Source organism: Panulirus ornatus, chromosome 33 (genome assembly GCF_036320965.1).
Source record: "Panulirus ornatus isolate Po-2019 chromosome 33, ASM3632096v1, whole genome shotgun sequence".
In the NCBI taxonomy this organism is placed as follows: domain Eukaryota; kingdom Metazoa; phylum Arthropoda; class Malacostraca; order Decapoda; family Palinuridae; genus Panulirus; species Panulirus ornatus.
In genome coordinates this window covers 22626301-22638238 of record NC_092256.1, presented here as the reverse complement: position 1 = coordinate 22638238, position 11938 = coordinate 22626301, and the positions used below count along the sequence as shown (strand labels likewise).

Here is an 11938-nt window from a genome sequence, read left to right as displayed (position 1 = left end):
CAGCCACACACTCGACTCCAGCCGCACACTCGGCCCCAGCCACACACTCGGTTCCAGCCACACACTCGGCCCCACACTCGGCCCCAGCCACACACTCGGCCCCAGCCACACACTCTGCCTCAGGCCCCAACCACTCTCTTGGAAGCAAAACACAGGTCACATGAAAGCCTCAGTGTTTGTGTCAGGGTTTCTTTATCAGAGCTCAGGATAAATCTGTCTCTCATCCCACAGGAAAAAAAAATAACATTGAATAAAACTGAGAATGTCACAAGACGTAAGATGTTGTGTGGTGTGCCGCGAGACAAGGGAGAACTCATGTCTTTACACCACATAAAACAGCAGTATTGTGGGTCGAGTGAAGGGGGATGGTTTGAGCGAATACCTCCTTGTACAGCCAGCGTCGTGATAGCGCCAATCCTAAATGTAGTGGATGTTTTCATTTATTTACGTTTCATGATCGCATGACAGTAAAAAAAAATTCCGATCTGTGATGTGTGTGTGTGTGTGTGTGTGTGTGTGTGTGTGTGTGTGCGCGTGTTCATCATCGTATGGTTGGTCACGTCCAGCTTAACGTCTACGTGAATCATCCTTTGTGTTGTGAAGGAATGCGTCAGGCCAAGATCAGTGGTGTGAGTGAGGCAACGGTCGTTGCTGCGAGGGCGACCCTACATCTGCCAGGTTCTGTAACCTTAACACCGCACAGTACACAAGCCTGGTCCATCTATGTCACTCGTCATTAAACTACGTACCATTCACAGAAAAGTTTGAGAGAGTTACCCTTATGACTACAACAGAAATCGAGGTATACGTCGAACGTGTATACGTGTGTGCCACTGAAACTGCCGGTCCGATGTTTACTGCTGGTTTGTTGTTACCTCGTTATCCCCCCCAATACTCCCAGCACAACGAGGCCAACCCCTGTCCTTCCTCCTCGCCACCACCACCAGACCACCACACCTTGCAGGAGGGAGGACACGTGCAGTGCGGTGCACCCCGCGTGTGTGGTGTACACCTTTCATAAGTGTAGACATACCAGAGTGAGAACTAATCAGAAAACAACGTAGACAATATCGTGATGGCGTTATTGACCCAGATTCTTGTGAAATCCGTAAGATCATTACACACGTCATGCGAATGTAAATAAAGTTTGAGAAAATTTCTTCGTGTCTGTGTTAGAGGAAATGCTTAATGCATGGTTTATTCTTATTGAAAACATCAAAATTATGCAAATGAAGTGAACAGAACATGTGAGAAGAGTTCAGATTACTTTTAATTTTCAGAAAACCATAATATTTATCTAACAACAATTGTGTGAATGATTTACGTTTGTGAGAACATTTCGCAGTGATAAGGTCAATACCAAGGGTGGCCTCCCCAGTTCAGGTACTGTTATCTTGTGTGCTCTGGATACAGCTGCTCTCCCTGGTGCTCGATACCGTCCCTCTGGCCTGTGCTCACGTGTCAGACATTCAGCAAATAGTGACCGATGAGCCATAGTGTGTGAGTCAGTGTAAAAGTGTATAACATGAGCATCGTGACTGAATAAGCGAAGCAACATGTGGAATTGAACCAGGGTATGTGAAGCGTCCGGGGTAAACCATGGATAGGTCTGTGGGGCCTGGTTGTGGATAGGGAGCTGTGGTTTCGGTGCATTACACATGACAGCTAGAAATAAATGTGAGCGAATGAGACAGTTTCTTTGTCCATTCCTGGTGCTACCTCGCATACGCGGGAAACAGCGAATACTTATGGAAAATAAAAATGATGAATAATATGATATGGTTTATCCAATATATGGTGACAGCTATACAATATAATGAATACAGTGTGATGTATATTAACTGATTATATGATGTAAGTCTTGCAACTTACAGTGAACAGTGACTGAAATGTTTCTACAGCGATGGAGGAATAACATGATGAGTATATTTCTACATATAGTGAATGATGAATATTGTGTTGGGAGAATATTCCTACGTAAAGTGAATAGTGATTATCAGTGAATAATGTTGTGCATATTGTACATCATACAGTGAAAAGTATGATGAGCATATCACTGTACACAGTGATGAAAACCTTTGGTGTACACTACGTGAAAGTATTGGAAAATGTAGCGGTGCAATATAGTGTAATTTCTGATAGATATAGCGATAAGCAATCATCGCAGATATTTTGTGATAAATGAACAGTATATTGGATATGTTGCAACGTAACGTGATGATACATTACCTTGAACACAGCGTAACCTTCAGGAGGTACATACATCACCTGGTCATAGTGTCATCAATTGGAAAACAGTACACGATAACCATGAAGCCTCGTCATTGATGACTGATGGCCGTTCCAGCCGTACACACGCCGAGCGACGGAAGGTAAGTAACATGATTATCAACTTATGTCACGATGATATGTCAAAGGTCTTATACCGAACACTATACGACGGCCATGTTGGATCCGATAACAACCTATATCCCGAATGTTGTTTCGGTGTTTATGTGTCGACCAATGATTTGTGTTGACGGCTGTTTTGCACTCAGGCTTCACTTGTTTAAGGTTGTGTGTTAAATTCTCTTTAGTGATGGTGTTTCCGTCACTTACAAGTTATATTCCAGATGCACAGTCGTGTTCTGGGTTTTACCGTCGTGCTCCCAGGCTGTACCGTCGTTTTTCCAGGTCGTACCGTCGTGTTCAGGGTCGTACCGTCGTCTTCAGGGTAGTACCGTCGTGTTCTAGGGTCACACCGTCTCGCTCAAGGTTCACACACGTGCAGCCACCGCCAGGTAACACTAGTGACCCTACGACTTTAAATCCATTTAATTTATACGTAACAACGAACTAAGTTGTTCCAGGGAAGGGTGAACCACTGAATGAGGAGCATGAGGCACTGAACGATTACCCTCCATCTTGACGACCATTTCTTCCAGCAATTATATATTTAATCGAATCTGGGTGTAGGTGTCCGAGTCAGAGGCTGCGAGCACGAGGAGCAGTGCAGGTGTTCAAGTCAGACGTCAGGAGCAGTGGCATTCCAGCCGACCTGCTCCGCACGCCAGATCCCTCCTCCAACCTCCCTACCCCAACCCAAACCCTCAGCCCTCGATCTCTGATCTCCAGCCCACCACATCCGACACCCAACACAGGACCCTCAGCCGCCCCCCGACACACGACCCTAGACTGCCTGCCGCCTCCCGACGCTGATGATAGCATTATCTCGCCTCGAGTAGCGTCCAGCCCTCTCACTGTTAACACAGTCACAGGTGATGGAGCTGGAAGCTCAAGGATGGATAATCGGAGAGAGAGGGACTGGTTGGAAGGAACTGGGGGATTAGAGAGACGGATCACAGGGAAAGGATTAGATGACTTGAGAAAGAGAGCGCAGGACGAAAAGGTGGATCACACGGAAGGACACTTAGAATTTAGTTAGCTGATCAGAGATCAGAAAACTGGGAGGTGGGATTGAGGAGAGACTGAAGAATTGTGGGAGTGATTAGAAGGAATATATTTTACGGCAGGAGGACGGACTGAGGGGAGGAGGTCTGGTGAAGTCAAGAGGTGAGTTGGAAGGGAGATACTGAAGCATCTGGGAGAGAGTAATGACGAGAGGTATTAAAAGACAGAGGAGATGGTTTGGAGAGTTAGTCTGAGGGAGGTAAGGATGCGAAGTAGGTGACATGAGGGACTTGAAGGGAGAAGGAGCAAGACACTAGAACATGATCGGGCGTGTGGAGAGGTGAGGACGGACGGGAAGATGAGGAAAGGCGAGGACAGACGCCGGAGATGTGGAGAGATGAGGACATACGAGCGAGCCTCACTGCTGACGAACACCCAGCGTTGTTTTCTAATGCTTGTTAGTAATGCTGGGGTCGACAGAGGACATCCCCTCCGAAGTGTGGCTGGAGTCGATGGTGGGGATTATCTTAAGGCGTTGTTGGGTGTGTGGCAGGTGTGTGAGCCTGAGTGCGGGTCACATATTTCAGGCTGTGTGTGTGGCAGATGTGTTGAAGAGAATGTTTGGCAGGTGTGTAAGGTTGGATGTGTGGCAGGTGTGCGCCTCGAGTGCATTTTCTAAGTTTTCACATCCCAGTAAGAAGCGTCTTGTTTGCTTATCAGTGAATGACATTCTGAAATGAAAGAAAAAAAATCTCTAAAGTTCTTAAGAGAAGAAAAAAACAGTCAGGTCGTGGGGACAGTCCATATGGGGGTTGGGAGGTGGGGTGGTGGTGTGGGGTGGGAGGGTGTGTGTCCTCTGCCTGGGTCAGGTCAGTAAAATAGAAGATGGTTGGAAATGGTCCTCCATAAAGAGTTTTACGACTCTTTTAAAAGAATATGAGGGTCGTCGCACACGACGTCAACGGCTCTAGCCATCTCTTGGGGTTGATAAGAACATCACTTTAATCTTTCTTCAGACTGCTTATCCTTCTGGTGTTCTGGTGGGACAGAAGTGTAGTGATACACTCCCATACTGAGGTTCATCGTCAGCAGAATCAGTCATGAAGATCTCTGAGATGCGTCCCAGCAACTGTACCTGATGACGACCAAACCAAGTAGCGAGAGACTGAAGAACTATTCACTTCTTCCTGATTTTAGAAATCACTGACTGATCAGTCCTCACTAGGAGGTCGAGTCGCGGACAAATGGACCGGACATTGTGGTGGCATACCTAGCCACAGAACGCGTTCGTGGTCAGTCAGCAGACATAAAAGACGATAGATTCAAAATTCGTTACGACAGTATAACACGACCAGGAACTTGGAAAAACCTGAGGTACTCCCCAAGACAACGCTGCAGGAAGCAGGCAGTCCCGCTACTGTCTGCAATGGCCATTTCCCCTTTATTGTTAGATTAAATATTTGCTGACGAGGGAAGCAATTGGAGTTTGGTTGTGCACACACTGAAACCAGTTCTGCACCTCATATTTAGAAAAGACAGAACAAATAATACGGGGGTAATGCCTTATATTAACAAGAATACTTGGAACTGCCTGATGAATTATCTGAAATTTACAGCCGGTTTTGCACCGCTCGCCCCACAGCGCAAGATACTCATGGACACTCCAGCAGTGTATACCAGGGTGAGGCACGGCGGTACCTGTATCGTCATTAGGCTTCAGACACAAGAGGCGAGGTGATCATGCCACTTCAGGTGTTGCCTGGGGTGTGCTGTCTCCTGACTCCACCTTCGCGGACGCGTTTCTTGACAACATCTCTACCCCTCCTTCAAAAATCATACTTTGTTGCGGATTCTGCCGATGTTACGTGAAAAGAGAATGTAGAGATCGACACTGGACGAAGGGTACAGGAAATTGATGATTCACGTATTCCCAGAACGTCATGAGGGCGATCAGGAGGGGCGTGGGCGGTGATAGCGATCACCCACGCTTTTCCTGGGTGGTCAGGATGAGCGTGTGTGGAACTAGAACTCGTCCACGCCCTCGCTGAGTGATCGAGGTGGGCGTGGATGGGACTAGCACTCATCCACGCCAGTATCATACTGTCCCCAATATTATACTGTAACGCAAGCGTATCCTGGGGTTTCCACACGTTATTGTAAGTTGTCTCCAAAGTTTCTATGAGCACTGAGTTTTGAAAATACACGAACGACATTCCACTTGTTTCCTTGAGCACGTGGTTTGACACAACAGGTTGATGATGGGTTCTGGTGCGAGTCACTTAGATAGTGTCGTCATTGGCTCTTCCCTGTCTTGGACCACCCTGTGATCGGATAACATTATGGATCAAGTGAAAGTGTGAGGACAAATTTGAGTGCCTTGTACTCCCTCTCCATCACACACACACACACACACACACACACACACACACAGAGTCAGTGCGTATCCTCAGCTGCCCAGCCACTGGAGACAGGCAGGGCTAACAAACGATGATGGGAAGCAGAGGTGCGAGAGGGAAGGGATAGAGGCGGCATGTGGAAAGGAAGAAAAAGGGGCGGACTTTGGAAGGGAAGGGGAGAGGGGCGTGATGAAGGGATGCCCAGGTACCATCTTACACCCACCGTGTCGGGATGGCTGGTCGTCTACTGTGTCTCAGTAAGACTAACCTGCAAGGCTGTGAGACCTGCTTGGAGCACTGCTGCTCCTGCGACAAAGATTCGAACGAGTCTCTCTCTCTCTCTCTCTCTCTCTCTCTCTCTCTCTCTCTCTCTCTCTCTCTCTCTCTCTCTCTCTCTCTCTCTCTAATGTTTAGTGATGGGTTGATGTTCATTTCCAGAGGAACTTCGTAGAAAGTGGATAAGTGTTCTTTTCTATTGTATCTAAAACCTGAACGACTTTCATACTGCGATGAAACCTTCGACAGAATAATAGTGTACGTCAGAGACTGGTGTGGATCGCGTCACGACGAAGGTTATGGCTGACTTCAGCGGTGAAACGTTTTAGAGCAGTGACACAGAATGACCTGAATGTAAGGCAAGAGAGGATACAGAAGACCTCCAGCCTCAAACAAACTCTCATCCAAATCCCTCTTTACGATGCGCTTTCATTAAGATGGCAGGCAACAGCAATGACAATCAATTTTCATTTATTTTTGATCATTATCTATATCTCTTCACAGTATAGCACTTAAGTGTCTGCAATGAAAGGATCAATTGGTTGTATGAGTCTGGCCTAGCAATCCTAGGGACAGGTTGACCAGAAGTTCATGGACACTGCCACTTTAAAGACTATGGGGGGTTGTCATATCGCGATGTGGGGGTGATGTGGGAGGGTTGTGGATGCTGGCGGGTGTGTGGGAGGAGTGTGGGGATTTGTGAGTACGTAGGAGGGTTGTGAGTATTGACAGGCATATGGAAGGGTTTTGGTTGCGGATTGGTATGTGAGTGTTGGAGAATGGGGACTTCATCCTATCCCCAGCAGCACCAGCATTGCACGTCTCACCGTGATGATCCCATCCGACGGTGTGGCTCACTGTTACAGTGCGTCGTCACATGTAGCTCTCTGTTTGGTCAGTGTCGCCTAGAGGTTTGTTCGTTGTCACTATTAGCTCATTCAGCAGCCTGTACCTCCGGCAGCACACCCTGCCTATGGGTGGACGAAGTTTGGCTGGGTGTAGGTATGGCTGGGTGGATCCTGGAGACGTGTAGCCAGTATAGGTGCAGAGTGGGTCGTGTGTAGCCTCTGACCCCACACCCCCACACCTTCAGGCTGACAGAGTTCCCGTCAGTCGGTGGGCTTGGGGCGCAGTGCTCCTGACGATGGCCGATGTCTTCCCCTGAAGGAGGGAGGAGTCATCACCAGCCGAGGGCGTCATCGTCATAATATTTCTAGACTCATGACCAAGTCAGTCCTCAGATAAAAGCCTGATATTAAAGAAAACTCTCCTGACTTTACTCTGCACAGGAAATAAGATATGAAGAGAAAGCCATGCACATTTCCTGTTGTCTCCTCTCCCATTTCCCTTGTACATGAAAAGCATCTTACATTTGTTTCCTCTATAGAATCTTCGGAAGAAATAATACCATATACAAATATAGAACTGCAGAGAAAAGAGGAATTTAGAATCTAAACAGACGAGAAACTTTGGCAGAGTGACGAGTGAGGCGAACCAAGAACAGCTCGGGATTCCAGGGAACACTGAGCCCAGTGGACACACTCCTTGACTCTGAAAACTGGAAACAATGTACGACACAGTTGAGGTACGATGACTTAACGTACAACGTTTGTCTAACTTAGAAATGATGAAGTAGTTTAGGTTTTGCTGGTATAGTGTTGTTATGATGTAGCTAGCATTTCGTGTAGCCATTTAAAATCATACTATGTTCTGTCTTTTCTTTCTTATATCATCATTCCTCCCGCTACCTTCTTACTGTTCCCATGGACGATGTCTCTTCGCCATCTCTCACTGTTGTATGATCCTCAGACTTCAGGTATAATGCTGCATCAACTTGCTTAGTGGACGTCTATCTGTATCCTGTTATATATATAAGCTTATTAAACAAGATGCTATAATCATGGGGTACACTGATGTACATGATCCTAACCCTCATGAAAGTTGTGATTTGGAATTGGATATAATGCTCTCAGGAATTAGATGATAATGACTTAATACATGCTAGACTACAGACTCATCAGCTGAGGGGAAATGACCTCATAGCAGGGGAATTATGACAGGCTCATGGTGGCGTAAGCGACCATAACCTACCTTCATTAAACACTTCAGAGGTCAAAAAAGTACAAAAATCTAGGCTTAAGGGCTTCAGGGCTTCCGACGAAGCTGGTTAGCCATTACCATCCTTCATCAGCCTCCCTCTCTGCTCATCACCACCACCCAGCTAGAATCCCGCCACAACACATCACCCCTGCCACACCTCCTCCACCACCACCACCGCCGCCCCCTCACCGCCTCACCTATAACACACGGCCGGTGTCTTGACCCAGTGGCCTAGTTTTATCCCACAACGCTGTCTAAGTCTCTCACCCCCCACGCGCTAATTCAATATCCAACTTCGCAATACGTAGTGAACCCGGAGCTGCACCACTCCACCGCAGCCCCACAAATCCCACACGCCAGTTCCCCAGACCGGCCACATTTCTCCCCTTCCTTCCGCCCCACCCACCAGCCACCATCTCTCATTTAGTATCTCTTCTCCCAGCTCTCCCCTCATTCGCTGCCTTCCTGTCGGGGAGAGTGGCAACGCCTTCCAGCGAGGGGCCGCCGCCCGCCTCCACCTTTTGTGACGTGCGGTCGTGTGTTCATCAATTTGCTTCTGAAACTTCGAGGTTTATGGAAAGGACAGACTTGGTGAGGCTTCATTCATGCCGAATTAAAGTTCCTTCACTAAAGTTGTTTGGATGAGTCTCATCAACGCTGCCGAGTCGGCGGCCATGGTAGCAGCTGGGAACAATGGTATCAAGAGAGTCGTCTTTAATGTTCTCTCTCTCTCTCTCTCTCTCTCTCTCTCTCTCTCTCTCTCCATGACGACCCATGAAGGGTAAGAAGGGTTCAAGATGTTCGAGAGTTCCATCCTGTACAGGGAGAGGGAAGGGGCTGGGCGGGTGGGAAGGGTAACCTGCGGACAGGAAGATGAGACACGAGACAGTGGTACGGAAATCTCCTCACACAAAGGAAGGACGAGAGAGAGAGAGAGAGAGAGAGAGAGAGAGAGAGAGAGAGAGAGAGAGAGAGAGAGAGAGAGAGAGAGAACCAGGTGGGAGACGGGTAGCATCAGCTGGTGGCGAGATCTGGTGAGGGGTGGGGTGGAGGGGATCACGTAAGAACCGTCCATTAAGCCTTTGTGTTGTGCAAGTACCTGCTTCTTCTCGTCGCGGGAATACGATAGTTTAATGCGATTTCTCTTGCCTACAGAGAAGATTGCTCACCTCGCATGACTGTTGCTGATCTTTTGGGAGATGAAATAAAAGGCCTCACCTGTTTCTTGTTTCCACATCATCTGAGGAGCTTCCGTGAAGAGGTAAGACAGAGGTCTTTTATATATTCAGTGCAATTAACTGGAGAACAATCAGATTGAAATTTGAGGCATCGGAAGCAAGTGAATTCATACTCGCCTCGCATTGCGTTTTGGTACTCTGTTGGTAAAGATGTACACCACAGATATAGAGTCCTTACACACTCAGGTTAAACCTGACGTAAGAAACATTGAGTAGACCAGGACTCCTGCACACCTCTGCTGGCTTCCCATGTGACCAGAGGGTCGGACGAGACCTGTTGGTAGAAGCGGTGATGTGATTTGTCATCCTGATGAAGCGGCGACCATCCGCATCATAGCACAGCGACCATCCGCATCATAGCACAGCGACCATCCGCATCATAGCACAGCGGCGACCATCCGCATCATAGCACAGCGGCGACCATCCGCATCATAGCACAGCGACCATCCGCATCATAGCACAGCGGCGACCATCCGCATCATAGCACAGCGACCATCCGCATCATAGCACAGCGGCGACCATCCGCATCATAGCACAGCGACCATCCGCATCATAGCACAGCGGCGACCATCCGCATCATAGCACAGCGGCGACCATCCGCATCATAGCACAGCGACCATCCGCATCATAGCACAGCGGCGACCATCCGCATCATAGCACAGCGACCATCCGCATCATAGCACAGCGACCATCCGCATCATAGCACAGCGACCATCCGCATCATAGCACAGCGACCATCCGCATCATAGCACAGCGGCGACCATCCGCATCATAGCACAGCGGCGACCATCCGCATCATAGCACAGCGGCGACCATCCGCATCATAGCACAGCGACCATCCGCATCATAGCACAGCGACCATCCGCATCATAGCACAGCGGCGACCATCCGCATCATAGCACAGCGACCATCCGCATCATAGCACAGCGACCATCCGCATCATAGCACAGCGACCATCCGCATCATAGCACAGCGACCATCCGCATCATAGCACAGCGACCATCCGCATCATAGCACAGCGACCATCCGCATCATAGCACAGCGACCATCCGCATCATAGCACAGCGACCATCCGCATCATAGCACAGCGACCATCCGCATCATAGCACAGCGACCATCCGCATCATAGCACAGCGACCATCCGCATCATAGCACAGCGGCGACCATCCGCATCATAGCACAGCGGCGACCATCCGCATCATAGCACAGCGGCGACCATCCGCATCATAGCACAGCGGCGACCATCCGCATCATAGCACAGCGACCATCCGCATCATAGCACAGCGACCATCCGCATCATAGCACAGCGACCATCCGCATCATAGCACAGCGACCATCCGCATCATAGCACAGCGACCATCCGCATCATAGCACAGCGGCGACCATCCGCATCATAGCACAGCGACCATCCGCATCATAGCACAGCGGCGACCATCCGCATCATAGCACAGCGACCATCCGCATCATAGCACAGCGACCATCCGCATCATAGCACAGCGACCATCCGCATCATAGCACAGCGACCATCCGCATCATAGCACAGCGACCATCCGCATCATAGCACAGCGACCATCCGCATCATAGCACAGCGGCGACCATCCGCATCATAGCACAGCGACCATCCGCATCATAGCACAGCGGCGACCATCCGCATCATAGCACAGCGGCGACCATCCGCATCATAGCACAGCGGCGACCATCCGCATCATAGCACAGCGGCGACCATCCGCATCATAGCACAGCGGCGACCATCCGCATCATAGCACAGCGGCGACCATCCGCATCATAGCACAGCGACCATCCGCATCATAGCACAGCGGCGACCATCCGCATCATAGCACAGCGACCATCCGCATCATAGCACAGCGGCGACCATCCGCATCATAGCACAGCGGCGACCATCCGCATCATAGCACAGCGGCGACCATCCGCATCATAGCACAGCGGCGACCATCCGCATCATAGCACAGCGGCGACCATCCGCATCATAGCACAGCGGCGACCATCCGCATCATAGCACAGCGACCATCCGCATCATAGCACAGCGACCATCCGCATCATAGCACAGCGACCATCCGCATCATAGCACAGCGGCGACCATCCGCATCATAGCACAGCGACCATCCGCATCATAGCACAGCGACCATCCGCATCATAGCACAGCGGCGACCATCCGCATCATAGCACAGCGGCGACCATCCGCATCATAGCACAGCGACCATCCGCATCATAGCACAGCGACCATCCGCATCATAGCACAGCGGCGACCATCCGCATCATAGCACAGCGACCATCCGCATCATAGCACAGCGGCGACCATCCGCATCATAGCACAGCGACCATCCGCATCATAGCACAGCGGCGACCATCCGCATCATAGCACAGCGGCGACCATCCGCATCATAGCACAGCGACCATCCGCATCATAGCACAGCGGCGACCATCCGCATCATAGCACAGCGACCATCCGCATCATAGCACAGCGACCATCCGCATCATAGCACAGCGACCATCCGCATCATAGCACAGCGGCGACCA

At 49.7% G+C, this 11938-nt stretch overlaps 1 protein-coding gene across 2 annotated transcripts in view; it reads left to right on the top strand.

Annotated features, from left to right (window-relative positions):
• Nucleotides 1–960: 960 nt before the first annotated feature.
• LOC139759593 (octopamine receptor beta-2R-like) overlaps nt 961–11938 on the top strand; it is a 107571-nt gene continuing 96593 nt past the window's right edge. For both annotated transcript variants that reach the window (XM_071681897.1, XM_071681896.1), the window contains exon 1: nt 961–2372. The gene's annotated coding sequence lies outside the window, so the exon portion shown is untranslated. The remainder of the gene's footprint in view (nt 2373–11938) is intronic.